Source organism: Mustela nigripes, chromosome 4 (assembly GCF_022355385.1).
Source record: "Mustela nigripes isolate SB6536 chromosome 4, MUSNIG.SB6536, whole genome shotgun sequence".
Classification (NCBI taxonomy): Eukaryota; Metazoa; Chordata; class Mammalia; order Carnivora; family Mustelidae; genus Mustela; species Mustela nigripes.
This window is the reverse complement of record NC_081560.1, coordinates 74,638,047-74,664,515: the sequence shown is the minus strand read 5'-3', so window position 1 is coordinate 74,664,515 and position 26,469 is coordinate 74,638,047. Positions and strand designations below refer to the sequence as shown.

The following is a 26,469-nucleotide window of genomic DNA, read 5'->3' as shown; positions in this document are numbered from 1 at the left end:
CACTTAAACATTAGAAAACTGGGGCCCCAGTGGAAAAGTCTTATTGTTTATTTAATTGCTTAGTGTCAAAGCAGCTGTTCTTTGGAATCCCAACTGGGGGTTGGGGAGCAGGATATCATATTGATTAGTAATATGTGCTGTGGAATTGAGAGACCTGGCCTTGACCCTTGGTTCTCCTACTTCCTAATTATATGGTCTTGGATGATTTTTTAAATATCTTTGTTCTATTTTGTTCTTCAGCATCTTGTCCTTTGGTATGCCATTCCCCCTCAGCTTCTTCACAGGATTAATTTAAACATCAAATGCTGCAACATAAGGAAAATACTTACATAGTGTTTGGTCACACTGAGCATTCAGTATGTCCTAAAGTTATATTTACTTTTTTTGTTGTTTAAGATTCAAAAGTCTTTTTTCAAATTGTGATCCAAATATTATATTGTTTCACAGCTGGGAAGGTCTTAACCCCAGCCTCTTAATTCTACAAATAAGGGAACTGAGGTCTAGAGACACAAGATGATATGTTCATGGTTACATAGTTGATGCTGTGATGTATACAGGAGAGGGGCCCCAGCTCCTACTAAGATTCCTTAGGAGGAGACACACCCATGTTTCCTTCCTTCATCTATCAGTCTTATCAGTGACACAGCATGCACAATCCAAATTTATTTTGAACTCTGCCACAGGAATCCTTTTGCATGCTGCAGATAACACACATCTTTGCAGCAACTGGACAAAGTATAAAAGGCTTGTAATAAACTCTCACTATGTAATAGCTCAACAAACTTAGAAATGTTATCTAGCTTTTGCAGGGAGTTAAATGAGATTTCCTTCAGTCCATTTCATCTTGGACACATCATGACTATTTATTTCACCACATATATAAAATAAGACTAAGTACAAAGTAAATTGGGGACTAAAACTTAAGAACCAGAGATGATGGTTTCCCATTCTTTAAACAGATTTCATATCATATTTGAAAGCATAAATGAAAATTCATATTGAACATGAAATAGACATTTATGTAATAATATAAGTATGATAGATGGGAAAGATTACCTGGGAATCTGGGCAATATGCCTAGACCAGAGAGACCACTTTTTGAAAGAAGAATAACAGAATTTCTGTGAACTCAAAGCTTCTGCATAAAACGTCATCCGAATTGGATTGATTCTCTAAGAGGTAATAAGCTCATGAGTCAACAGTGGGGTTACTAAAAAGGTAGCTACACAAAATATTTTCAGCTATAATTTAATTATAATCACATTCAACTTAAAAAAGTCCCCTTTCTAAAAAAAAAAAAAAAAAAAAAAAAAAGACCCCTTCTCATAAGACACTTTTTTTTTTTCCCCTCCTAATGAATCACTTCTCAGTATAAATCTCTGCTTTCTAAAGAAGGTGTCTGAAATTTACAATTCACAGAACAAAAGGAACAAACCAGGACAAACCCAGACAAACCGTGAAATATGCTAACCCCCATCTCTGCTGTGGAAATAACCAGTTAGAATAATGTGTAACTGGTGAATGGGTGACATAGATTTTTGATGCCTTTCTCTTTTCCTGTTTATGGTCTTGAGAACTTTTCTGATGTTTTCTCTCTCATTGTTCTCCCAGCTCTCCCGACACTCCATCCGGTCCTGCCATCTCCAGGCAGGGCTTCACGTTCCAATGTTGTTTTCTTTTCAGAGGAAGGCTGCTCTTGACCTCAGGGCTCATTTTTAGCAACGTATCTAGAAACGGCTCTAGTAACCAGTTCACACTATATAGCTCCTGACTTGGTGTAGAGGAAAACCATTCAGCATTTGACCTGCAGTTTCCTACGCTAGCTGTGTGTCTCTAGGCAAGATCATAAGCTCTCTAAACTACGATTTCTTTATAAATTTTTGTGTGAAACCTGTTTATGGGCTTATGGTGGAAGAGGGTAAACCCTTCTAGAGACCCAGCTTGGAGAGCTCTGAACTTCAGGATCTATCATCTACCCCAGGTTTAGTAGCTTAAGCCAAGAATGTGACATTTTACCTCCCAAACCAAATTGTTTTTTTCACAGAACATCACTTCTTCCATTCCCTTTTCTCCTTTGCTTGGAGCCAGTTGTGATTCTCCAGTGTCTAAGTTTGGGACAGTGGAAAGACATTGTACAATTGCAATTCTTGTATCTTAAAGATCAGTACTTGACTTGACTAGGGTCATCAAGCACCAAGATGTTGGCTTAAATGTTATACACTGCCGAGGCTCATCAAAAGGCAGAAAATTGTCTCCTACTATGTTCCCTATCAAAGAGAAGGGATTGATCATGATGGAAAGATGGGGGAGGTGTTTTACTCTTTTTAAAATGGTTCTTTAGAATGTCTGTTTGGGAGATTTTTAATTTTTTTTTTTTGCCTCCTTTGCCCCCAAAGCCATCAAGACATTAATAAAATCTAGAGTGCTGTGTGAAACACTAATTTCTGTTTTCTTTTAAGTGACTGTAGAACTTAAGTGGCCATTGTCACAAAAAAAACATGATCTTGGCACCCAAAACAATACCTAATTTAAGTTCTCTCAAGAATTAAATGAGATATTGCCAGGTATATGAATAGTTGTTTAATTGTGGGGTTTCTTCTTCTCAGTACTTCTTCTTTTTTTTTTTTTTTTTTACATCCCATTTGAGTTTTCATTTCAAGATCTGGGAAAATGATCTAACAAGTCTTATAGTACTTAATGGGGGCCATTTCAGAGGACCTGACAGAATTTTGGGGAGATACATTTGGACTCAGAGAGGAAAAAACTATTTTTCTCCCAACAAACATTTTATTATGAAAAAATTTCAAACATACAGAAGGGTTGAAAGGATTGTATGGTGAATACCCATAGTTCTCATTGATGTTATGATTGATATTTTCTATATTTGCTTACTGATATTATCTATCCATCTGTACCTATCTTCTGTCTTGCCATCAGTCTATCTCAGTTTTTGAATGAAATTTCAAAGAGAGATATTCGTATACTTAATTCTAGACACTTCAACATGCATATAATTAAAGGGTTCTTAGTTGTTCTGTTTCTATTTTTAAGGTACATTTTGTACACAGGGAAATGCATACATCTCAAGCATACCATTTGATGAGGTTTGACAGATATGTGTGATCCAAACTCCTGGGAAGATAGTGAATATTACCGTGACTCCAGAGAGTTCTGTTCTAAGTCAGTACCTACTTCTACCCCTCGCATTCAGGATGTACTCATTATGGTGATATGTTTCACTACTGAGATCAGTTTTGTTTTTGTTTTTGTTTTTGTTTTGGGTAGATCTTCATATAAATGAATTCAGTCTATGTATGCTCTTTTGTGTCTCCTTCCTTCACTGATGCAATGCTTCTGAAATTCATTCATGTTGTTGTATCAGTAGTTCACTCTTTATTGCCAATACTAAAGAATTGCCTTTTGAAAGCCCCTGTAATTCTTTCTCTGCTCAAGAGCAAAGCCAACAATTTAAGAAACAAAACAAAAAAGGAAAGGGGGAAAAAAAAGAGAGCCAACTCAAGAATTGTAGAGAACAAACTGATGGTTCCCAGTGGGGCAGGTGATGGGATTAAGGAGGGCCCTTGTTGTGATGAGCACTGGGTGATATATGGAATTTTTGAATCACTATATTGCACAGCTGGACTAACATTATACTGTATGTTAACTAACTGGAATTAAAACAAAAACTTGAAAAAAATACATAAAAAATAAAAAACAAAAATAGGTCATAAAACAGGAAAAAAAGTGTAAAGCCAAACTAGAGCATGTTTTAGACAAAGTGGGAAAAAATTATAGGTGGATTTTTTTCCCCTGAGTTTTTATCTATTAGGATCTGCTGTCTCAGGGTGTTTTTCTTAGTTGTTCTTCAGAAGCTTAATTTCTGCTTGTCCTCTCTACAACAGGAATTTGCTCATTAGGTAAAGAACTTGATTATTTCATGTGGTGGAAAATATTTAGCTTTCCCTACTTGTTATTTTCCTTTGCTCCCTGAATATGCTGACCACGTCCAGACAGCTGCGGCAGTACACACAATGGAGAAGAGGCGGGAACAACATGTATGACTCTCTGCCTCTGTCATGAAGCCGATGTGATCATGGTGGGAGGATGGTCCCTTGACTGTAAGACTTTTTCCATTAGTTCCAATGCTAATCCACAGAAAGCCTATGAAAAGAAAGCTTGACAAAGAGCAGCCATATTTTGGAACTGACACTCACTGAGTAGGGATAAATCTATGGCAGGAGTGAAAAAGAGAGATAAGCAACCAATTACCTACTGTAATACCAAGGATATGAAATTGGCTCTAGTTAAGTCTGAAAATTCTATTAGAAATATGTGGCTGTGTGAAAAAAATTAAAGGGAAGTTGTTGAGATTATTAACAAATGAAATAAAATGAAAAAAAAAATCTGCTTTATTGAAGCTGATGGAAGCAATATATTTGACCCAGTCAAATTAATGCCAGAGCAAGTTGCCCATACTCTAAAGGAAATCAGGGACTTGAGAGGAGGAAATTAAAAAAAAAATAAAAAATAAAAAAAATAAGCCCTCCAAGAAGTCGTCTTAACCTATGTGGCAGAATTTTTGTCAAAAAAAAAAAAAATTTCCTTTATAGGGGCACCTGGGTGGCTCCGTCTATTGAGCATCTACCTTTGACTTGAGTCATGATCCCAGGGTCCTGGGATCCAGTCCCGCATCAGGCTCCCTGCTTAGCGGGGAGTCTACTTCTCCCTCTGCCTACAGCTTTCTCTGCTTGTGCTCACTCTTTCTCTCTCTCTGTCAAATAAATAAATAAAACATTTTTGAAAAAGAAAGATACTAGTCATTGCAGGTAGTGGCAGAGGAAATAAGCATTCTCTTATGTTAAAAAAATAATTTCCCTTACAAATTAAAGGAAACAAAGCCAAAATTCCATTCCATTATCTCAGTTACTCTTTTTGTTTCTTTGCTGTTTTTCTGTTTGTTTTCTAACTTCAGTGAAGGTGTGTCCTTTCTCTTCATTTTCTTTATTTTTAATTTCTGTATGTTTCAGAGAGATATTTTTGTAAAATAAATTAATAGAAAAATGAAATGCACAAAATAAATAATTCAAATCCATAGATTTTATTAGGTTAAACAGATATAACATTACTCTCCCAAATAACTTTAGAAGCTTAGAAACACATCATCTCAGTTCCTCTTCTATCCTGTTATGGACCTGTAGCTCTTAGTCATGGGCAGTAGGGGGGGGGGGGTAGTGCTGATTTACACCAACTCTTAATGTGTTTTGAAAGTTTGTGTCCCAGAAGAGAAAGATAATTTTGAACAAATGCATTCTTCTTCTTCTTCTTCTTCTTCTTCTTTTTTTTTTAAAGATTGTATTTATTTGTTAGAGAGGGAAAGAGAGAGATCATGAGCAGGGGAGTAGGGCAGAGGGAGAAACAGACTCCCCACTGAGCAGGGAGCCCAACTTGGGGCTCCATTCCAGGACCCTGAAATCATGACCTGAGCCAAAGGCACACACTCAACCGACTGAGTCACCCAGGTGCCCCCAAACTCATTCTTTAGAATGACATTTACTGTCCCATTTCCAACTCCTGAATAGTTTATTGGTTATTGGTAGCTTCTCTATCATAAATCATTAACGTGCTTAATTTTATAGTCAGGATAAATTTACAGTTAACATTTTATGACAAGTTCATATTTTCAGTAAAGCAGAGTTCTTAGTACAGAATTATAATCTGAAAAATTGTTGCCCTTCATGCTAGAACTATAAAAAGTACCATAATCAATGAATCTTTTAAATAGACATTCTCTTACATGTATGGTTATTTTGATTTCCCTAAATATGTCATCTATTAGGAAAAGCTAAATGGAGGACATGTCATCTCCCTTCTGCTCCCTCCTTGCCCTACTCTCTGTTTCTCAACTCAGTAGACATTGTCCAGTTCCTCTTTTTTCAGGCTTCAGCTGCCATAGCTCCATGCCTTTCATGAAATATCAAAGCAGTAACGGCCTTCATAATATTTTCACTACTACCTGACAGAAATAAATCTCTTTATTGTTCTTAAAAGACACTCATCAGAGAGATAAAGTGCAAATACTTCCAAAGCACGTTCACTTGTCTCTAAATCTGTGAAGACTTATCTTCACACCAGACGTGTTAAAATAGACAGGAGCTCCATCACTTCAAAAAAAGCCAAATTAGAAATTTAACTTTGGAGTTCTGAGCTTAGAGCCTTCACCCCTACCAAATTTATTTGCAGAGCCCAATAAAGTTTTTTTAACTTGCCTTCCTAACAAAGTTGTTTCAAAAATAGGTGTTATTTTTTTATATCTTGAATGTATGATTTTTTGTATTTAACTAGCTATATAATGAGATCTGGCATGAAGATTGACTAGCATATTACTAGGTCAAGCAGTATCATAAAAGGTTAAAGAGTGAAAAACTGTGGGCACCTGGGTGTCTCAGTGGGTTAAAGCCTCTACCTTCAGCTCGGGTCATGATCCCAGGGTTCTAGGTTTGAGCCCCACATCGGGCTCTCTGCTCAGTGGGGAGCCTGCTTCCTCCTCTCTCTCTGCCTGCCTCTCTGCCTACTTGTGATCTCTGTCTGTAAAATAAAAAAAAATAATATCTTTAAAAAAAATAAAAGAATGAAAAACTGAAAACCTGAACTCTCAATTACAAGACTTGAACAGGGGTGCCTGGGTGGCTCAGTTGGTTGAGCGACTGCCTTTGGCTCAGGTCATGATCTTGGAGTCCCAGGACTCAGTCTGTTGGGTTCCCTGCTCAGTAGGGAGTCTGCTTTTCCCTCTGACCCTCCCCCGCCATATTCTCTCTTTCTCATTCTCTCCCTCTCTCAAATAAATAAATAAAATCTTAAAAAAAAAAAAAAGACTTGAACAGTGAAGTGGCTAAGGGAAGAGCTGCTGTGTTTGTTGGATGACATAAACATTTCATAAATAATGTGCGACCCCAGCTTTTTTCTTCTTGAAATGTAATAAACAGTGGTTCTTTTCCAGTCACTGCATCTCTGTGTAATGGGCGTTGCTGGGGGTAGTACTGTTTTTAGCAGAAACTCATTAAATTGCAGGCATTGGATTGGAGGTAGTAGTCCATTGGATTGGAGGTAGTAGTAAAGGAAAACCCTTGGAGTGGAGATAACCAGCAAGAAAGAAAAGTAGCAGAGAAATGACTAGAAACAAGATTCCAACCAGGCAAAAGTCAGTTGACACCACAATCTTTGTGGCCTCAAGGAACAATGTGGTTGAAACAGGCTAATATTGAGCCTGAAAGGGGGGTATTATTTATTTTGTTTATTGGCTGTCTCTCCCCACTCGGATATAAAAGTCCATGGACATGAATTTTTGTCTTTTATTTTTTTATCACTCCTGAGTCCACAGTGTTTGGCATTAGTACTTTTTTAGTACATACTTGTTGGATGAGTGAATGAATGCCTTGTCTTTCTGAACGGGTGAGTGGGTAGCAGCATGTCCTTTCTATATGAGGGCCTGCTTTGACCACCATGAAATGCTGGAAAGGGACTTGGCTCTGGTAACTTTTTATATTATATTCTCTTTCCAAACCAAAGGAGCTTTAATGTTCTTAGTTAATGTAGGAAATATCATTTCAGTCAAGTGGGATTTACCAGGAAGGACCTGGTAAGTAACCAATGGATCCACTTGAGTCTTTCTGTATCTGAGGGGAAGATGTTTGGGTGAATAACATTCCCATTTTATTTGTTTGTCTTTTTCTTTCTTCCTTCTTTCCTTTTCTTTTCTTTCTTTCTTTCTTTCTTTCTTTCTTTCTTTCTTTCTTTCTTTCTTTTTTTCTTTTTGTAAACAAATCCACACCTCACTTCTTCAAGATAAAAAGTGACTAGTGAGAGCACATTGACATATTCTTCTTCAGAACACATGAGGACTGGGGACGACTGAGGTGGAACAAGTTAGGTAGCCTCCCCCAGTGGCTCTAGACCAAGCGGACAATGGGTGGAGATTTGGAGGTACAGCAAAGGCACTTGACAACAGGAACATTGATACTAGGCAGGGCTTCAGCATTTTATTTTGTTACACAGGACTTCGGACCTTCTGATATTCTCCAGTCATAGGAGTTGGTAAAGGAAGCGGTTAAGATCAGGGGAGTAAAAAACAAGTCTTGTTCTAGATATCCACTGAATAGAATATTCAAATTGGCTAACAATTTGATGATAGTTCCCTGAGTGTTCTCAGCTTTATTTATTTTTTCTCTAATTTCCAACCCTCATCAAATCTCCATCAGTAATGACATTGTGTCTGGAGTATAACCTGATAATTAGACAGGAGACTCTGTAAAATGAGTTTTAACAATCTTAGATCCTATCTTCTCATCTGTTCAGACTCCTAATAGCAGGACAAAGGAATATAAAAAAAACTAAGAATAATCTAACCTTCTAGTTTCTGAACTAGATGGAGGATACAATGGAATCTGTCCATGAATAAGTGACCATGTTTAATGCTTGACAGGTTGGAAGATAAGCTAAAAGTTAACATGATTTCCTTAGTGGGATTTCAGATTTGAAATATGAACACTTTGGGTAGAAATGTGGATGCTGTGACTCTACCTTGAACTTAGACACTTTTTTCTGTTTAATTACTCATGTTTAATATCAAGCATATTAACCTAAGTATCTATAAATTATCTATAGGCCAATTTCAAATCATTTCCAGAACACACACACAAACACACTCCCACACACCCAACACACCCCCACACACACACCACTCCTTCCCACATAAAAGATAAATAGGTTCAATCAAATTAATTAAATCTAACACTAAATTTAACACTAAATTCCTATTGTTCAGTAAGGAGGGGTATGGCTACAAATCTTAATCCAGATTCATCTTGGATTATAAATAAAGCTACCTTAAAATACTCAGTCTCTCCACCCAAAAATAATGAATGTTTTTATTTATTCAATTCTTCCATTATACATCTAAATTAGTGTTTATTGTTTTTTTTTAGAGATTTATTGAACACTACATCTAAAACTAATGATGTACTGTATATTGGCTAATTGAATTTAAATTTAAAAAGATTCTTTTTTTTTATTTGAGAGAGAGATATAATGTGCATGAGTCGGGGGTTTCAGAGAGAGAAAGGGAACCCTCATGGTGACTCCCCACTGAGCATGGAGCCCTACGCAGGGCTCAATTCCAGGACCCTGATATCATGACCTAAACCAAAATCAAGAGTTAATGCTTAACTGACTGAACCACTCAGGTACCCCTAAGTTTTCTTCATAAGGGTCTATATTTTGTTTTTCCCTTTTAAGTGTTTGATGTCTTTGGCATTGTGGTTTTCTTTGTTTTTGTATAAGGGAGACATTGAGTTTTTGCGTATATGTCTGTGCCTAATTGCTTTGTGGATATCTCCCTTGAATTCAAATTATTTTTAATATATTCTCTTGGGATTTTATAAAAACAATGATATGTGCCCTACATCATATATTTGACTAATCTTCCATGCTACGTAACTTTCCCTTGCCCTGTGGTTTTTGAGTTGTGGACGTGTGAGTCAGCCATGACTAACTGTGTGTGCTTGCTTGGAACTTTCAACCTTTTGGAAATAAAGCAAAGGGAAAGGCCAGGGAGAGAGATCATTTGCTGTGATTGCAGAAGACTGGAGGGCCCAGTGGTGTAATGATGACTGATAACGTTGAGGGTCTCCCCAACAGATCATTCCTATGAAATAATCTTGGGTTCTTTCCTTCTCTCCCTTCATCCCTCCCTCCCTCCTTCCGCCCCTCCCTTCCTTCCTTGGATTAACCGTGTTTATTACTTGGAGGAAACAAGCACCTTCTCAGTCTTGATTATTAGCTTGTACCAGTCTACTCTTTTAGTGTTAAAGGGGGACGTGCAGATCGTGACTCCAGGCATGATACCAAGTAGGCAGATCAGCTTAGGGGCAACCTGTATCCAGTCACAAATTCATCTCACATTAGCAGTGAAGATTCTGGCGTCATCTCAAATTGTTATTTTCCTTACTCATAAGTTTAATGGATAGATTTCTTCCTTTCTCAGTTTCCTTCCACATAGAGTTCTCTGGCTTTCCAGGTGATTATGTGAACTCTCTACTATCCCTTCAATTAATTCCTTTACTGTGTGAATTAATCAAATTCACAGTTTCATTGAAAATAAAGATTGGAAAAGAGTCCTGTCTGTGGGTGGAGAGTGGAGGAAAGGCTGGAGGTACAAAAAGGCCAGAATTCAGAAAGCAGTGATTAGATCTGGAACAGTGCAGGATTTCTGGATTGGCTTAGTTGTAGGGAATAGATTAGAATGACCAGTCAGAGAAAATTAGAGAGAGCTTTAGTTTAAGAATCTTAGCCTAAGAAAATAGCCTTATGGGCCTTATGAGCATATGATGACTTTTCATAGAAGTGTGAGTTGAAAACATTAGTTTTTTTTTTTAAATATTATTTATTTATTTGAAAGAGGGAGAGTGAGAGCGAGCACAAGCAGGTAGAAGAGCAGAGGGAGAGGGAGAAGCAGACTCCCTGTTGAGCAGAGAGCCCAACGTGGGGCTCTACCCCAGGACCCTGGGATCACGACCCGAGCCAAAGGCAGATACTTAACCTACTTAACCGACTGAACCACTCAGGCGTCCCGAAAGCATCAGTATTAACAGTAAAAGATAGAATTCTTCTTACCAAATTTCAGTAGAAATTAAGAATAATAGGGGTTGAATATGTACGTTGAATCCTGTAGGACTATGGAAAGCATGCTAGCAGATTGGAAAACTTTGGTTTTAGTGTCGTGAATGCTCACTTCTATCTTAAATGCGTGGGGGGTGAACAGATCAGAGGGAGCTTCTCTGGACAGGGGCACCTTTAGGTCTATATCGCCCTTGCAGGGGATCACTATGTACCGTGTCCTGATAACTGCAGTCAGCAGTCCTAAGAGACACACTTTGGAAAGCCCACGAAAATGCTCCCCAAATGAGGGGTGCCTGGGTGGCTCTGTCAGCTAAGTGTCAGACTCTTGATTTAGGCTCAGGTCATGATTTCAGGGTTGTGAGAGTGAGCTCTGCATTGAGATCCATGCAGGATGTGAAGCCTGCTTAAGATTCTCTCTTGCCTTCTCTCTCTGTCCCTTGCTGCTTGCATGCTCTGTCTTAGGGGGGAAAAAAAGTGCTCCCCAAATGAGAAATGAATGGAAATGAAGCAGTATTTGTGCCTTCGTCACATCCGGAAGGATGAATGCCTTTAGTTAACCACCTGTCACAACTCTGTTTATCTCTCATCACATTTTTCCTGTGTCCTGGCTCTTGAGGTGTCTGTTAGAAGAGCCAATAGTGGAGGAGAATGTGACAGAGGAACAGAGGAGAAATAAAATAAGTCCCCACTGTTCATTGCAGGCTTACATCTGATACAGACTCTGTCAGGGCTAGTCGGAGGTTGGAGAAGGGAGGGGAAGACTTTTAAATTGTTTTGGACCAGATTGAGACTGTGACCAAAAGGGCCTAGAAAATTTTCTTTCTTTTTCCAGTTTTTATTTAAATTCTAGGTAGTTACTATATAGTGTAATATAAGTTTCAGGAGTAGAATTTGGTGATTTATCACTTACAGACAACACCCAGTGCTCATCACAAGTGCCCCTCTTAATACCCATCCCCCATATAAACCCCCCACCTTACCCCCATCACCCTCGGTTCTCTGTAGTTAAGAGTCTGGTTTATGGTCTGCCTCTCTCTGTCTTTTTTCCCCCTATGTTCATTTGTTTCATAAATTCCACGTATGAGTGAAGTCATTTGGTGTTTGTCTTTCTCTGACTGACTTATTTTGCTTGGCATAATATACTCTAGCTCCATCCACATTCTTGCAAATGGAAAGATTTTGTTCTTTCATTCCATTGTATATTTGCCTGTGACTCGTGGCAGATGCAGGGAGAGAATTAGTGCACGAGCACGTTTGAATATAGAAGAAAGAATAATGCTGTTTACCACTTGCACCCTATTGAGTCCCACTCGCTGAATACAGTATTTACATATTGGTGTGCAAAGGGGAACGCTTACTATGAGGAGACATGGGGAATCAAATCAGATGCGATGTAATAATAGCTAGCTAGCTATGATCTCCTAAAACCTTAAAGCTGGTGATGATGATGCAAAGAAATGGACAGATGTGAGCGAGAATTAAAGGATACATTTCTTCTTCTTCTTCTTTTTTTTTTTCCCAGATGATAGCTAATTGAATTGAATAAGAAGATAGAATATTGAAAGATTAGTTTGAGGTTTTAAGCCTGGAATAATGGTGATACTATTTACAGAAACAGAGTAATCAAAGAGGTTTCCATGATTGAGAAAATAAGAGATAAAGGGAAAAAAAGGAAAGTGTTTTTGGAAAGGAAAACTAAATAATGAATAAGGAACTATTCAGAGGTCTTTGGAAATCAGAACAAAGGAAGAGCTGGTAGGTCTTCATTGAAAGGAGAGAAAGGGGAAATAGTTTACAACTTGTATCATCTCTAACACTATCTGAGTGCCTAATAATGATGATAACAATACTAGTAATAAATTACATCATTGATGCTTTGGGGAATAGTAATGGATTTACTGAGGGCTTACTGTATGCCAGACACAATGGAATATTTTAAATGACCCTATAACAGCATTATTATGTTCATGGAACTAAACTTTCTTCAAGAGAAGGGATAGGAGACTTATTGCTGAAGCCATTTATTTATGATCAGCCAGATATCCTGGTACCAATGGTTTCTTAAAACAATGATCACATATGGAAACGGCCACTTTCCCAAAGAAATAAACAGACAGAATATGACCACTCACATATGTGGCTAGCATTTTCTACCTGGGTGTTCTATTTGCTTTTGTCAAGTGTTGTGTTGTTCGAAATTTGAAAATGCCAATTTCGTAACTGGATTTGCTTTTCTTACCTACCTCATTGCTTTTTTAAGAACAGAAGCAACTATTTTAAAATGAAATTTGAAAATGTCTTCTTTCATTTCTTATTTTTAAAAATGCATCTTGTGATTTTAGTTCCCATGTTCTGATTTATTGTTTTCGCTTAGGTTCATTTTCCTATATCCTTTTTTTAAAATATAAATTTTGTATTTTAGAGAAAAATTTTTAAAAGAAAAGTTTTTAGGTCTTCATTCTGCTTCACAGACATCTTAACTTATATTCAAGTTAGCTATGTGCTTCTGGTTTCACTTTTAATATTTTATCAATTACTATTTTGTTTCAAGCATATGGGTTTTAAAAGCATGAATTTATGGTGCCTTGTTGACTGCAAGTTTTTGTGTCATATCCACAGCAGAGGAACTAAGCAGAGTTTCACCTGTTTTTCACAAGTCAGCTATTAGTGTTTGAAAATTAATTATTGTATCATGTCATAGTAGAGTGATAATCCAAAGATATTTTTTTGTCTGCTAGATTATTTCCCTCTGCACTCAATGGCCTCAAGTCAGGTTCACTAAATACTACTTATTTTACTTCCTTTGTAATTCTCAAATTTATGTTCCTTTCTCCCTATGTACCATTTCTGCCTCATTCACAGCATTGCAAAAGGTTCCTAATTTTTCTCCCTACTTTCAGCTCTGCCTCCAAAAATGCATGCTGTTGCAGATCTGATGATATTACTCACCATCACCCCCAGGTGGAGTTCCCGGTCCTTAGCCCAGCACGTGAGCCTGGCACAGATGGATCCGGTCCCATCTCTAGTCTTACCCTTTGCCCTTCCAAATTATCTGTTGGTTCGCCATACATCTCATGCCTTTCCTCCTACCTGTAATTCTGGCCAACATTTCCTTTTCCTGCCAGGCCTTTAGAATCGATCTCAGGTACTCTCATTAAACTCTAGTGTGGATGAGGAGCTCTGCGGGTCCGATGCACCATTGAGCCTTAGGAATTTTTATTTGTTGTTGTTAAATCATTTAGTGTTAGAATGGAGTTGTTCTCTTTACTATAATATCTTTCCCATTATGATCTACTGTAGGATAAGAATCTTGTCTTACTCACTTTTAAACTTTTTATTTTGAAATAATTTTAGATTTACAGAAAAGTTGCAGACAACATAGAGAATCCCTGTAAAGTTCCCAAGCTCCCGCCCATTTTAGTCTCCCTAATGGTACCATCTTCCATTACTACAGTGTATTTGTCAGAGCTAAGAAACCAACACTGATGCATTACTGTGAACTAAACTTCAAACTTCATTCAGATTTCACCAGTTTTCCCATGAATTTCCTTCTGTTCCAGAATCCAACCCCCAAGATATCACATTGCATTTAGTTCTTTGTCTCCGTAGTCTCTGCTGAGCTGGGACAAGTTATCAGTTTTCCTTATGCAGTTTTGTGACCCAGCAACTAAATGCACTACATTTGACATAGCTTAGAAATTAGGCAATGAATTAATCGGGCTTTGATAGTTCTGATCCCACACTTTGCTATTTTCCCAGCTGGATGTTCTAATGGTTGCTAAAACTTTGTTTCCTTGCAGAGCACTGTTATCGGCCGCTAATCCCAGCTAGCTTTCACTTTGGACTTCATGCTAGCGACTTCTGGCTCATAGGCTCTTTGCATTTCTCTTGGATCCATAGAAATTAACTAGATGGTTAAGATGGAAAGGTTCCAGACATATGATTAAAGGTTACAGAACTAAGGAACTGAAATGTTCCATACTCACTGACTGCTCAACCTAACACCAAGAAGTCAGGTGAGATTCCAAAATTCTTTGGTGCTGTGGTATTGTGAATAGAGTAAGACTTCATCTTCACAAGAGCAGAGAAGGTCAGACCCTCCTTAGCATTTTGTACCGTCAGCTCCTTTCAGCCACAGAAGGGCATAGCAGTGCTTAGGAGAACCCATTATATAAGACAGACTTCTCTTTGGAGTCAAGCCCTTTGTAGGGACTGATGCCTTGGTTGCATCAAGCAGCCATGAGAATGTGCTCCTGTGGTAGGTATATGGCACTGAGACCAGTAACTCACTCCTACATCTGAAGGAGCAGTACAAAGTGGGCAAGAGGAAGAGTTCTGGAAATATCTGTGTACAGTTTTGTAGCTTTGGGCTCAGGTGGCTCACCCATCTGAAGACTATGTTTGGGCTTCATAAATGATGAACTTGTCCTAACAGACATGGTTTTAGACAAAGAATCTTTAGTTTGGGTGCTTAACTTTTATTCCCTTGACATCTTCGATGATACATAAGCCTGCCCTAAAAGCAGCGAGTGAAAAAATTACTTGCTCTAACTGGATACAGAAAGTAATTTTATAAATTTACTAACAATATCCCAATAGACTTTTCACATTATCCCCTTTATAACCCTTTCACAAAAATACAATTTAGATAAATCACAGCTTTGGAAGTACCTGCAGCTGAGAAACACAATAACAAAGATTATAGGGTTTTTCATGAATGTCATCCCCAAAGAGTTACAGCCAAATTATTTAGAACCTATGGGGGGAAATAAAAGTCAGGGTGCATTTATATGTAATTTTATTTGTCCTGAGGCCAGCCTGACTATGAGAAACAAAGGTTGATGTAGGGCACAAAGTTTTCTCTCAAGATAGATGTTGGACTTTTGGACTATACCTGTCAACACAGTAATTGGTACATGCATGATACCCTAAAAATTATATGTATAATTATATAGGGCACAAATTAAAAGCCAAACCTGGAAACCTTGGGTCTTAACACCAGGCCAGTAAGTCATTTCTGGCTCTGAAATGCAATCATTTAATTGTCATTCATCTTGCTAAATATATTGGCAATCCCAGTTGTATGTGTGGAGCTCCCTGTATCTTGGTGACTAATCAAGAGCCTTGCACAGACTTAGAAGGTGATCAAAAGATACTTGTTGCTTGAATACATGGTAGCAAATCTAATTAATATGGTGAAGCTTATGTAGTATTCCTCTGCCTTTCTGGACTCTGAGAACAGTCTTAATCTTGAGACTAAACTTGAAGGAGAGAAATTGTTATGCTTCATAAGACTACAGTGGGCTTTTGGAGGCCAAATAATTTTCAGCTTCTGTTTTTGGAGTAAGGGAATACCATCACAGATGAGCCAACAGTACTGAATCATTCATTCTTCTCCATTCCCACACAATTTATTCAACCGTCTCTTAATAACTCTCATTATCACTATTACAGATACCTCCTTGTGGAAGTCCTAACCTAAGCCTTTCTTTCATCTTAGAGAATGTTGCCTTATAGTCAACCTTTCAAAGTGCAACTCAGATCACTTCAGAGCTGCACAAGGAACATTTTTAACAGCTTTGTAAATTGTAATTGATAAACAACACACTAAACATACTTGAAGTGTGAGATTTGATGAGTTTTGACATATGTATACTTCTGCAAATTCTTCTAGAATGTGGACAATGAACATAACCACTACCTCCAATAACCCTTTGACAAAGCGTTCCCCTATGTCCCCCTTTATCATCACTTATTTTAGCCCTTCTTACCCCAGTGCACATCACTCCCATTCCCAGGCAACCACTGCACTGCTTCCTAGATTAGTTGGCATTTCATAGAGTTTTATACAAATGGAATCATACAGTATATACTCTTTTTTATTCTGACTTCTTTCACTCACCGTAGTTTTATCAAGATTCATCCAGGAGTCTATTCTTTATTATCGCTGAGTAATATTCCATTCTATATATACCCAGTTTTGTTTATCCATTGACCTGCTGATGGATATTTGGGGTGTTTTAAGTTTTGACTTAATAAAACTTCTCTGAATGAGAAGATACTAATCTTTTTTTTTTTTTACCTTTATTAAATTTTAAATTTTTTTTTATAAACATATAATGTATTTTTATCCCCAGGGGTACAGGTCTGTGAATCGTCAGGTTTACACACTTCACAGCACTCACCATAGCACATACCCTCCCCAATGTCTATAACCCCACCCCTCCTCTCCCGACCCCCCTCCCCCCAGCAACCCTCAGTTTGTTTTGTGAGATTAAGAGTCACTTATGGTTTGTCTCCCTCCTGATCCCATCTTGTTTCATTTATTCTTTTCCTACCCCCTAAACCCCCCATGTTGCATCTCCCTTCCTCATATCAGGGAGATTATATGATAGTTGTCTTTCTCTGATTGACTTATTTTGCTCAGCATAATACCCTCTAGTTCCATCCACATCGTCGCAAATGGCAAGATTTCATTTCTTTTATTAGCTGCATAGTATTCCATTGTGTGTATATATATATATATACACACACACACACACACACACACACACACACCCCACATCATCTTTATCCATTCATCTGTTGATGGACATCTAGGTTTGTTCGGTAGTTTGGCTATTGTGGACATTGCTGCTTTAAACATTTGGGTGCACATACCCCTTCAGATCACTACATTTGAAAAGATACAAATCTTTATATGAACATTTTTTTTTTTCATTTCTTTTAGGTGATACAAGGACTGGAATAGCTAAGTCATGTGGTGTGTGTATATATTTAATGGTTTAAGAAACTAACTGTTTTCAAAAGTGTTTGTGACATTTTACATCCTCACCAGCAGCCTATGAGAGTTCTAGTTACTTCTCTAGTTACTATACAGCCTCACTATTACTTTATAGAGTGGGAATTTTTAATTTAAGAAATTCTAGTAAGTATATAGTGTTGTTTCATGGCTTTGGAGTATTTATTTATGTGCTTATTTTGCCTGTGTGTGTGTACATATGTCCACACACAGATGGATATATATATATATATATATATATATATATATAAAATCATCTATAACAACATATATAACCATATATATATGGTTATATATGTGTGTGTATGTATATATGATGCACTTTCCATTTAAACCCGTGTATTTTGTTTAGTACACTGTCTGTTCAAACCATTCCCTCATTTTTTCTTATGTTTTCAGAATCCCTTATATATTCAAGATACAAGTCTTATATTAGATTTGCAAATACTTTCTCTCAGTTGGCAGCCTATCTATTAATCCCCTTAACTGTCTCTGAAAGAGTCAAAGTACATAATTTTGATGGAATTCCATGATAAATTTTTTGTTTTATGGATCATATTGTTAGTGTTGTATCTAAGAAATATTTTCTTAATTCTTGGTCACAAAGATTTTCTGTTATGCTTTCCCTCTAGAAGTTTTGTAGTTCAATTTTTTTATTGTGGTAAAAAAACACATGAGATCTCACCTCTCAAATCTTTGAATGTCCAATACAGTATTGTTAACTATGAGCACAGTGTTGTATAGCTAGTGTCTAGAAATTTTCCATCTTGCTTGACTAAAAATCCATACCTATTTAACAACACCTTGTTTCTCCTCCCTTTAGTCTCTGATGACCATCATTCTGCTCTGCTTCTATGAATTTGACTCTTACAGGTAACTTGTATAAGTGGAGTCATGCAGTATTTGTCCTTCTTTGACTAATTTATTTCACTTAGCATAATGTCCTGAAGGTTCTTCCATGTTTACGCATATGATAGGGTTTCCTTCTTTTTTAGGGTTTGATAATATTCCATTGTTTGTGTACTCCACATTTTTATCATCCATTCATCTGTTGATGGATATTTAGGTCATTTACATTTTGGCTATTGTGAATAACGCCTCAATGAACATGGGAGTGCAAATATCTCTTCAAAGTCCTATTTTCAATTCTTTTAGCTCTCTGTTCAGAAGTGGGATTGCTAGATAATGTGGTAGTTAAGTTCTATTGTTAAGTTTTGGAGGAAACTTCATACTGTTTTCCATAGTACCTGCACCATTTCACATTCCTATCAACAGTGCACATATTTCCATTTCTCCCCATCCTTACCAATATTTGCAATTTTCTGCCTTTTGGGGGGTAGTAGAAGTCATAACGGGTGTGAGGTGATATTTCATTGTGGTTTTGAATTGTATTTCCCTATGGATGTTTTCTTGTTTTTTCCCCAGATTATTTATTGTTAGTGTAGAGAAATACAACTAATTTTTATATTGATTTTGTATCCTGTGACTTAGTGCTGAATTTATTAGTTTAAAACTATTTTAAAATTATAAAAGAGCAAATAGAATCAAGAGGAAACCTTTTTTTCCTTGCTTGGAATCTTGAGAAAAACATAAAATGGGGGTGTTCGTGTTGGGGTATTGAATAGTATAATGGGTGGTGTCTTTAGTAGCAGTTTTATCAAAACTACAGGGAATTATTTCATAGAGCCCTTTATTATATCAGCCTTCAACAAAAACTGAGGACATAATGCTAAATCATAGTCTATAAAGACATTTCTATGATGGATTGATTTCTAATTATGGCATGAATCTGAGGAAAACAGAATAGTGCAACTTCCATGTGTCAAGACTAATAGGCTTATTTCAGAAGGGCATACCACAGGGAAAGAAAACCAGAAAAGAATGGCTTTAAATATATTAAGTTGTAAGATTATAGTCCTACATAAAAAATAACTGCCGTTCTCATTTTCTATCACAGAAAACTAAATATAATTGCTTTATTAACCTGTAAGAAGAAACCATAGTAACCTATAATATGAAACATTTGGTTGACTTAACATGGATTATGAGGAACTTTATGTGCAAGTTCACCTCAGTTAAAAGAGAAGCTCCTAATATTAAAAAAATTAATTATAACCACAAGAAAGCAAAAATCTTTAAACCACTTCCCATTTTGTAAACTCTGGTAACTTTAAATTGGGAAACTCATTGTTTCTACTTTATATAGTTTTAAAAGGAGACCTGATTAGGAATCTTTATATAGAACACTTTAGACAAAACTTCTTAATGGATATGTAAACAGAAAAGTAAACAGGAAGGTAAACTGTCATTGCAATAAGAAAACAAAATGTGTGTAAATGTGTGTGTTAATAAGAACAAAACAGGCTTCTACAACTCCCAGGAGAGACATGGGGACTTAGAGATAGTCTCTTTCTTTTTTAAATAAGTGAAGAGGAGAATGGAATGTAGGATAATCAAAATGGCTGAAGCACAGCTCTTTAAAAATAGGTTTTCAATTTGCACGACTGAAGGAATAACATTATTTTCTCTAAAGGCTCATGAGGAAACACAAGTAATGAAGCAGCAGGCAAAACAAAATAGAAAATGTGAATGAGACAGAATGGTTTGTGTTTGGGGGTCCTAAAATCAACTAGCTTGATTTAATAAATTATTTTGGGGAAAACAGAACTTGAAATGAACAGTATTATTTGAAAAGATGGTCCATTTTCAAAATGAAAACCCAAATAATCAGGTAGCAGATTTTCCCTAACTCTGTATTACTGACCCAATCTGAATAAATAATAAACTCAAATGAAAGAGGGTAGGAAGGCTGATGCTTTTAAAGGGGAATTTTAAAATGATAATGATTAGCAATGATTATTTGTCCCAGTTTTAAGCATGACTCATAATCATGATCATATGTGATTGGATGCACATATGAGGTCTGCAGTCTACAATATTTACTACCTGGTTCTTATGGAAAAGGTTTTCCTCACTCTTAGACTGACAGATAGCATTTGAATTATCTTCCCATTAGTTGTTCCATCTGCAAGAGCAATGGAATAAAAACCATTAGAAGGAATGACTGTAAAGCACTTGACAATATTGGAGTCCAATATACACTTGTCATGACAGCAAAAAGCTCAGTTGTAGGAAAATTCCTTCTCCACAGGCTGGTTGCTACCGGAGTGCAGATTCTTTTTAATTTTATAGTTTGGGTTCCAAAGTCCAATGGAGAGTAATAGTATTTTATTCTCTCCTTTTCCAGGGATCTCAAAAGCATTTTCAAGCATTAACTAAACCTCATGGCAAATATTATCTCCATTTTACAAATGCAAAAATTAAAGCAGTGAGAATTTAAATGACTTCTCTAGGGTCGTGTGGTAAAATGATGGAGGAATGGGGAATGAAACTATTCTCATGAGTCAGTACATTATCCCTTTGGATGTTCTCCAACTCCAGCATACAGTTAAAATGCTTTTAGAATTGTTTCCATTTATTCTTTTGCCTTTTGGGATAAGAATAGGAAGGATACTTACTCAGGAAGTTGTGACTTATTTCAGCCATTACAATCAATCAAACAAATCTGCAAAGGAAAACTTGACCAACATCTCATTCACATTCTTGATCATCCCTACGATGTGAAAGTCAGGTTTAGGAGAAGATTTCAGGGGAAATTGAAATCATTTGTAATGGAACAAAGAAGGAATTTAATAAGGCTTAAAATGTGTTAAAATTATTCTTTCATTCCTTTCTGAAATGTCAGAAAGGCAAGAAAATATCATTGTTGAGTTGTTGGATGAAGAGAGATGGAGTCATCATTTTCATTCCATTCTGCAAAAGTAGAGTGAGGCCACCAAATCACTAAAATGAGAGAAGGATAAGTCTGAAGGATTATGCCTCCTTTTGAGATAGAAACACATTATCCTTCAATACCTGACATTCTCCTCCTTTGTCAAAGCTCAGTACAAAGGCTAAGCTCTCTAGGCGCCTGCGTGGTTCAGTCAGTTAAGCACTGGACTCTCGGTCTGGGCTCACGTTGTGATCTCAGGGTCATGATCCCAAGGTTGTGAAACTGAGCCCGGAGTCCGGCTCTGCCCTCAGTGCAGAGTTTGCCTGAGGTTCTCTCCTTTTTTTCTTCTGTCCACCCCCGCCTCCCACAAGCATGTGCATGTGCACGCAATCTCTTCTTGCAAATAAATAAATAAATAAGTCTTGAAAACAAAAACAAAAAGACTAATCTCTCCACGAATTTTTTCCCCCTGCTTTGTAAGACTTATTACATCTTTCTCTATGCTCTCAGAATTCTGCTGAAGCTCAGTCACAGTGGTTCTCAGAGTGTGGTCACTACACTAAGCAACATCAGCATCACCTGGAACTTTGTTAGAAATGCAAATACTCACACCCCTCCCAGGCCTTCTGAACCAGAGAATCAGAAACTTAGAGGGGTGGGGTCCAAGACTCTACTTGGTAATAAGTTCTCCCAGGGGTTCCAGTGCCCACTGAAGTTTGAGAACCATGGCTCTCACTACTTGTATTTGATTTGCAGCTTGTTGTAAGTTGCAATGATTCCATCGAGGGCTTTCTAAGACTGCAGGTGTGTCTATTCTTCCTATTTTTAAATTCCTGAATTCTGGGATGCTTGGCTGGCTCAGTCGGTTAGGTGTCTGCCTTCGGCTCAGGTCATGATCCCAGGGTCCTGGGATTTAGTCTGGCTTCGGGCTCTCTGCTCAGCCGGGAGCCTGCTTCTCCCTCTCCCTCTGCCTGCTGCTCCCCCTGCTTGTGTTCTCTCCCTCTTCCCAGCAGATAAATAAATAAAAGCTTTTTTAAAAATCCTGAATTCCTTGTATGGCTAAGACCACAGAGTTCAGAGTATTTTGCAGTCAATACTAACTCATTGAATGTTTGCTGTTAAATGGGTATCATGCTTGTATTTGTTCTCTGTGTTAGTATATCATGGTAATTGTGTTTGTAAAATATATACCCTTTGATAATTTTCCTGGAACAATAGTATAATACTTGAGAAAACAGTATTGTGTAATATTTCTAGATCAAATAAACCCTAAAAAAGTCATGCAAGTTTTTTTTTTTTTAAAGATTTTATTTATTTATTTGACAAACAGAGATCACAAGTAGGCAGAGAGGCAGGCAGAGAGAGAGCAAGGAGGCAGGAGGCTCCCCACTGAGCAGAGAGCCCGACTCGGGGCTTGATCTCAGGCCCCTGGGATCGCGACCTGAGCTGAAGGCAGAGGCTTTAAACCACTGAGCCATCCAGGCACCCCAGTCACGCAGGTTTTTGATGTCTGGTTTCTCTTGTACCTTCCTCTGATAAAGGTTCCTTAATGATTCTGCTGTGTGCTTCTTGTCCTCTTGGCAAAAGTGTAATTTGAGTGTATGCTTTGAGGCCAGATTGGTAGGAATTGTATCCCAGGGGTTCCACTCTTTCTCTGGGTTTGTTCTCATTTCTTAACCTTTTTATACCTGAGTTTCTATTTGAAAAATAGGGGTTGGAGCACCTGGGTGGCTCAGTGGGTTAAAGCCTCTGCCTTCAGCTCAGGTCATGATTCCATGGTCCTGGGATCGAGCCCTGCATGGGGCTCTCTGCTCATCAGGGAGCCTGCTTCCTCCTCTCTCTGCCTGCTTCTCTGCCTACTTGTGATCTCTGTCTGTCAAACAAATAAATATAATCTTAAAAAAAATAGGGGTTAATGTTCATTTTGTTAAGTTGGTATGAGATTTAAGAAAAAAGATTGTCACGTGTCAGGTAATCAATAATTGTTGGCTGCTATTAAATTATTAGCTTTATTAGTAACTTGAAGAGCGAAGAGTCTTCCACGGTGAATAATCTTAGCATGCTCAACTGATTATTCTAAAAGTACCACATAATTGCTCTACTATGAAATAATATATTTCTACACCAGCAAAAAACATCTGGACCACCATTAATTTTCTAAATTGATCACTGAAATAAAATTACTTTATTCTAAAGAATTTAGTTGTTATGGAGACTCTTAAAAAGAGACCAGATGTTGTTGGAGAGACGATGATAGACCTGAAATCCAAAAGTCTGACTTAGAGTCCTTGTTCACTTCTATGGATGGTTAGGATTTGAGTTCCAGTGATAAATCAAGGTTTCAAGTTACTTAGCAAATCAGAACTTCAGTTTTCTGCCTAAAACAAAATGGTGATACCTTGTAAATTAGTTAATTTCATAAAGTTGTTAAAAGAGATGAACAGTAGGGGCACCTGGGTGGCTCAGTGGGTTAAAGCCTCTGCCTTCCGCTCAGGTCATGATCCCCCAGTGTCCCGGGATAGAGCCCCGCATCATGCTCTCTGCTAAGCAGGGAGCCTGCTTCTTCCTCTCTGTCTCTGCCTGCCTCTCTGCCTACTTGTAATCTCTTGTCTGTCAAATAAATAAATAAAACCTTAAAAAAAAAAAAGAGTTGAATGGTACACATAAAAGTGCTTTGTGAAATGTACAGTGCTATCCAAATACCAGGTGTTCGTGTTGCTGTTGCTGTGATAATTATTATAAAGTCGAGCTGCTCTGATACCCGTTATGTGCTCGTGTATTCTCTTGTGTTGCGTGGACATGGTTTATCACTGGAGGTAGCAGGTGGGAGCAAACTGAGTAATACGCTTGATAATGTAGTCATATCCCCTAAGAAAGAGGTTCAGAACTTCGAAACATCTCACATGGGCTAATAAAATGCTATTAGGCACAAGTGACTTTTGCTTTGACAAATGACCTTGCTTGGATTTCACTTGGTATCCCTGAGGTGTGTGGCATCGCGCTGTGTCATGCAGAACATCAAGTGCTCTGCATTTGAAGGGAAAACGTATTTTCTAGCTTACTATCACCATGGTCCTAGTTAATCAGCTCCCTGGTGCTTCTCTTTGTGATTCCAGGCTGCGCAGTACTTCTGTGGTAAAACTACATGCTCACAGGGCTTTTGATTGTATTTGAAGTTTTCATGCTTTTGCCTGAGTTTTCAATTTCTTCCTATTTATGAATGGCACCACAAAGTGCTGACTTCTAGAATCAACTGAAAAATTCCCCAGGAGCTCTGATTTGGCTCTTTGTTTGTTAGTTTGTTTTCCCTTTAAAGAACAACTACTACTAAGTCCTTCCGTTTGCTTACTCTGGAGTTTCCTTGAATATAACTATAAGATACATGCGTAAAGTTTGGAGATGCTTTTGCTTTTCTGAGGGAGACGTAGAGATACATCTGGTGTGGCCGCTGGGTGCTTGATGTGATTCAGACCTCAGGGGAAGGTTCTCGAGAAAGGCAGGCAGAAACATGTGCTTGGCCTTCTGAGTAGGAGACCTTGATGAGGAAAGAATGATCTAAATATTGAGAAGCCAGCTTAGGGATGAAATAAATTCCAAAATGCAAAAGGGATGAAGTGTCCTGACCAGGATACTAATGAATAAAGAGAACATAGGCTCTGCCCACAGGAATAATACAGGAAGTAAAATACAGAAAAGCAAGAGAGGAAAATGAACAAAATATTAATAGAAGCTTGTAGTGTAGCACATTTCTTCTGTTTGTTTTTCTGTATTTGTCAAATTTTTTATGGTGAACATGTACTATTTGTGGCAACAGGAAAATTAAATGTTCATGTGCTGTGGGACATCCAAGGAAACAGGGTAACTTCTAAGAGGATTCTTTTCTTCCCCATCCCCGTATCTCCAGAGGCCAGAATAATGTTTGGAATATTGTAGGCATTCAACAAATACTTGCTGAATGGATGAATTAATTAATCTGAAAAGCCACTGAAGAGCAATATGTATCATAGGACCATGACTATAAAAAGAAAAAAATACAACTAAATGGTTAACATTTCTACAAGTATGAAGTCATCGGACAATATGGCCATATGAGCGACAGAACTTGAATTACATTGTACAGAAAGATCCCTTTGGCTACTGTGCAGAAGTGACCTTTGGGAACAAAAGCAGAAAAGCTCGACCAGTTAGAAAGTTATTCTAGATGAAAATGATGATAAATTGAACTTAAGTAGTAGGTAAGGAGCAGCTGCTGTTAGACCGTATTTTGCATAACTACACAGTTCTGGCTTGCAAATTGGACTTAGGCTTTGAGGAAAAGAGGATTGTAAAGAATGACTCCAGGTTTTTTAATGTGAATCCCAGGAACATTGGCAGTACCATCTTCTGACAAGAAGAAATAGTAGTGGGGAGGATGTCTGGGGAGAAGTGGAGAATACATAATTCTTTTTTGATTATAATACTTGAGAGTTGCCCATTGTGTACAAAAGATGCTTAGTTAATACAGTTAATATGACTCTTCCTTATTTTAGACAACTCCATGTAGTTGAGGAGAGAAATCAGAGCTGGAGAAAAGAAATTGTGTAATTGTGTTTTGTATCCTCATTGAATAGACACACTGAAACCATGGGCTGGGTAATACAGAGATGGAGAAAGAGAGAAGGATGATGGCAGAGGAGAGGTCAAATGCTGCAGCAGCGAAGTCCTGGAATGAAAGAGGGAAGAGAGGTGGGCATGGGGCAGGTGAAGTGTGTTTGGACTTACACAAGATGAATGACAGTAAGTTTTATTAGAATCAGAAAGGAGATCGTTTGCATACACCTGCAGAGAGGCCCACAGGGAGAATCTGATGGGAAGATGGTTTTATGTTTTTGTTTTGTTTTGTTTTGTTTTTGAGAGAGGAAAAGAGAGGTGAGCCGGGCAAGAGGGAAGAAGCAGGCTCCCTGCTGAGCAGAGAGCCTGATGCGGGGGCTCCATCCCAGGACCATGAGATCGTGACCTGAGCCGAAGTCAGACACTTAACAGGCTTAGCCCTGGAAAGATGGCTTTAATTGAGAGGGAGGAAGGAATGGGGAAAGAATATTGGCAATTTGAATAAAGAAATCTGAAGTAACATCTGGTTTGTAGGAGAACCAAATGACTGGAGACACGTTGAGGGTTTACTCGAGATTTGTGCTTAAAAATATTAGAGGAAATCTGTCAGCTGGGTTGAATGCTTCTTATT

At 37.8% G+C, this 26,469-nt stretch overlaps 1 long non-coding RNA gene and 1 other non-coding gene across 3 annotated transcripts in view; one reads left to right on the top strand and one right to left on the bottom strand.

Moving 5' to 3' along the window:
• LOC132015101 (uncharacterized) overlaps nt 1-26,469 on the top strand; it is a 165,278-nt gene that overhangs the window by 122,194 nt on the left and 16,615 nt on the right. The gene's annotated exons all lie outside the window — the stretch shown is intronic.
• On the bottom strand, nt 9,868-10,020 carry LOC132016939 (U12 minor spliceosomal RNA). The gene has a single exon (XR_009404063.1). It is a non-coding gene; the product is annotated as a U12 minor spliceosomal RNA (small nuclear RNA).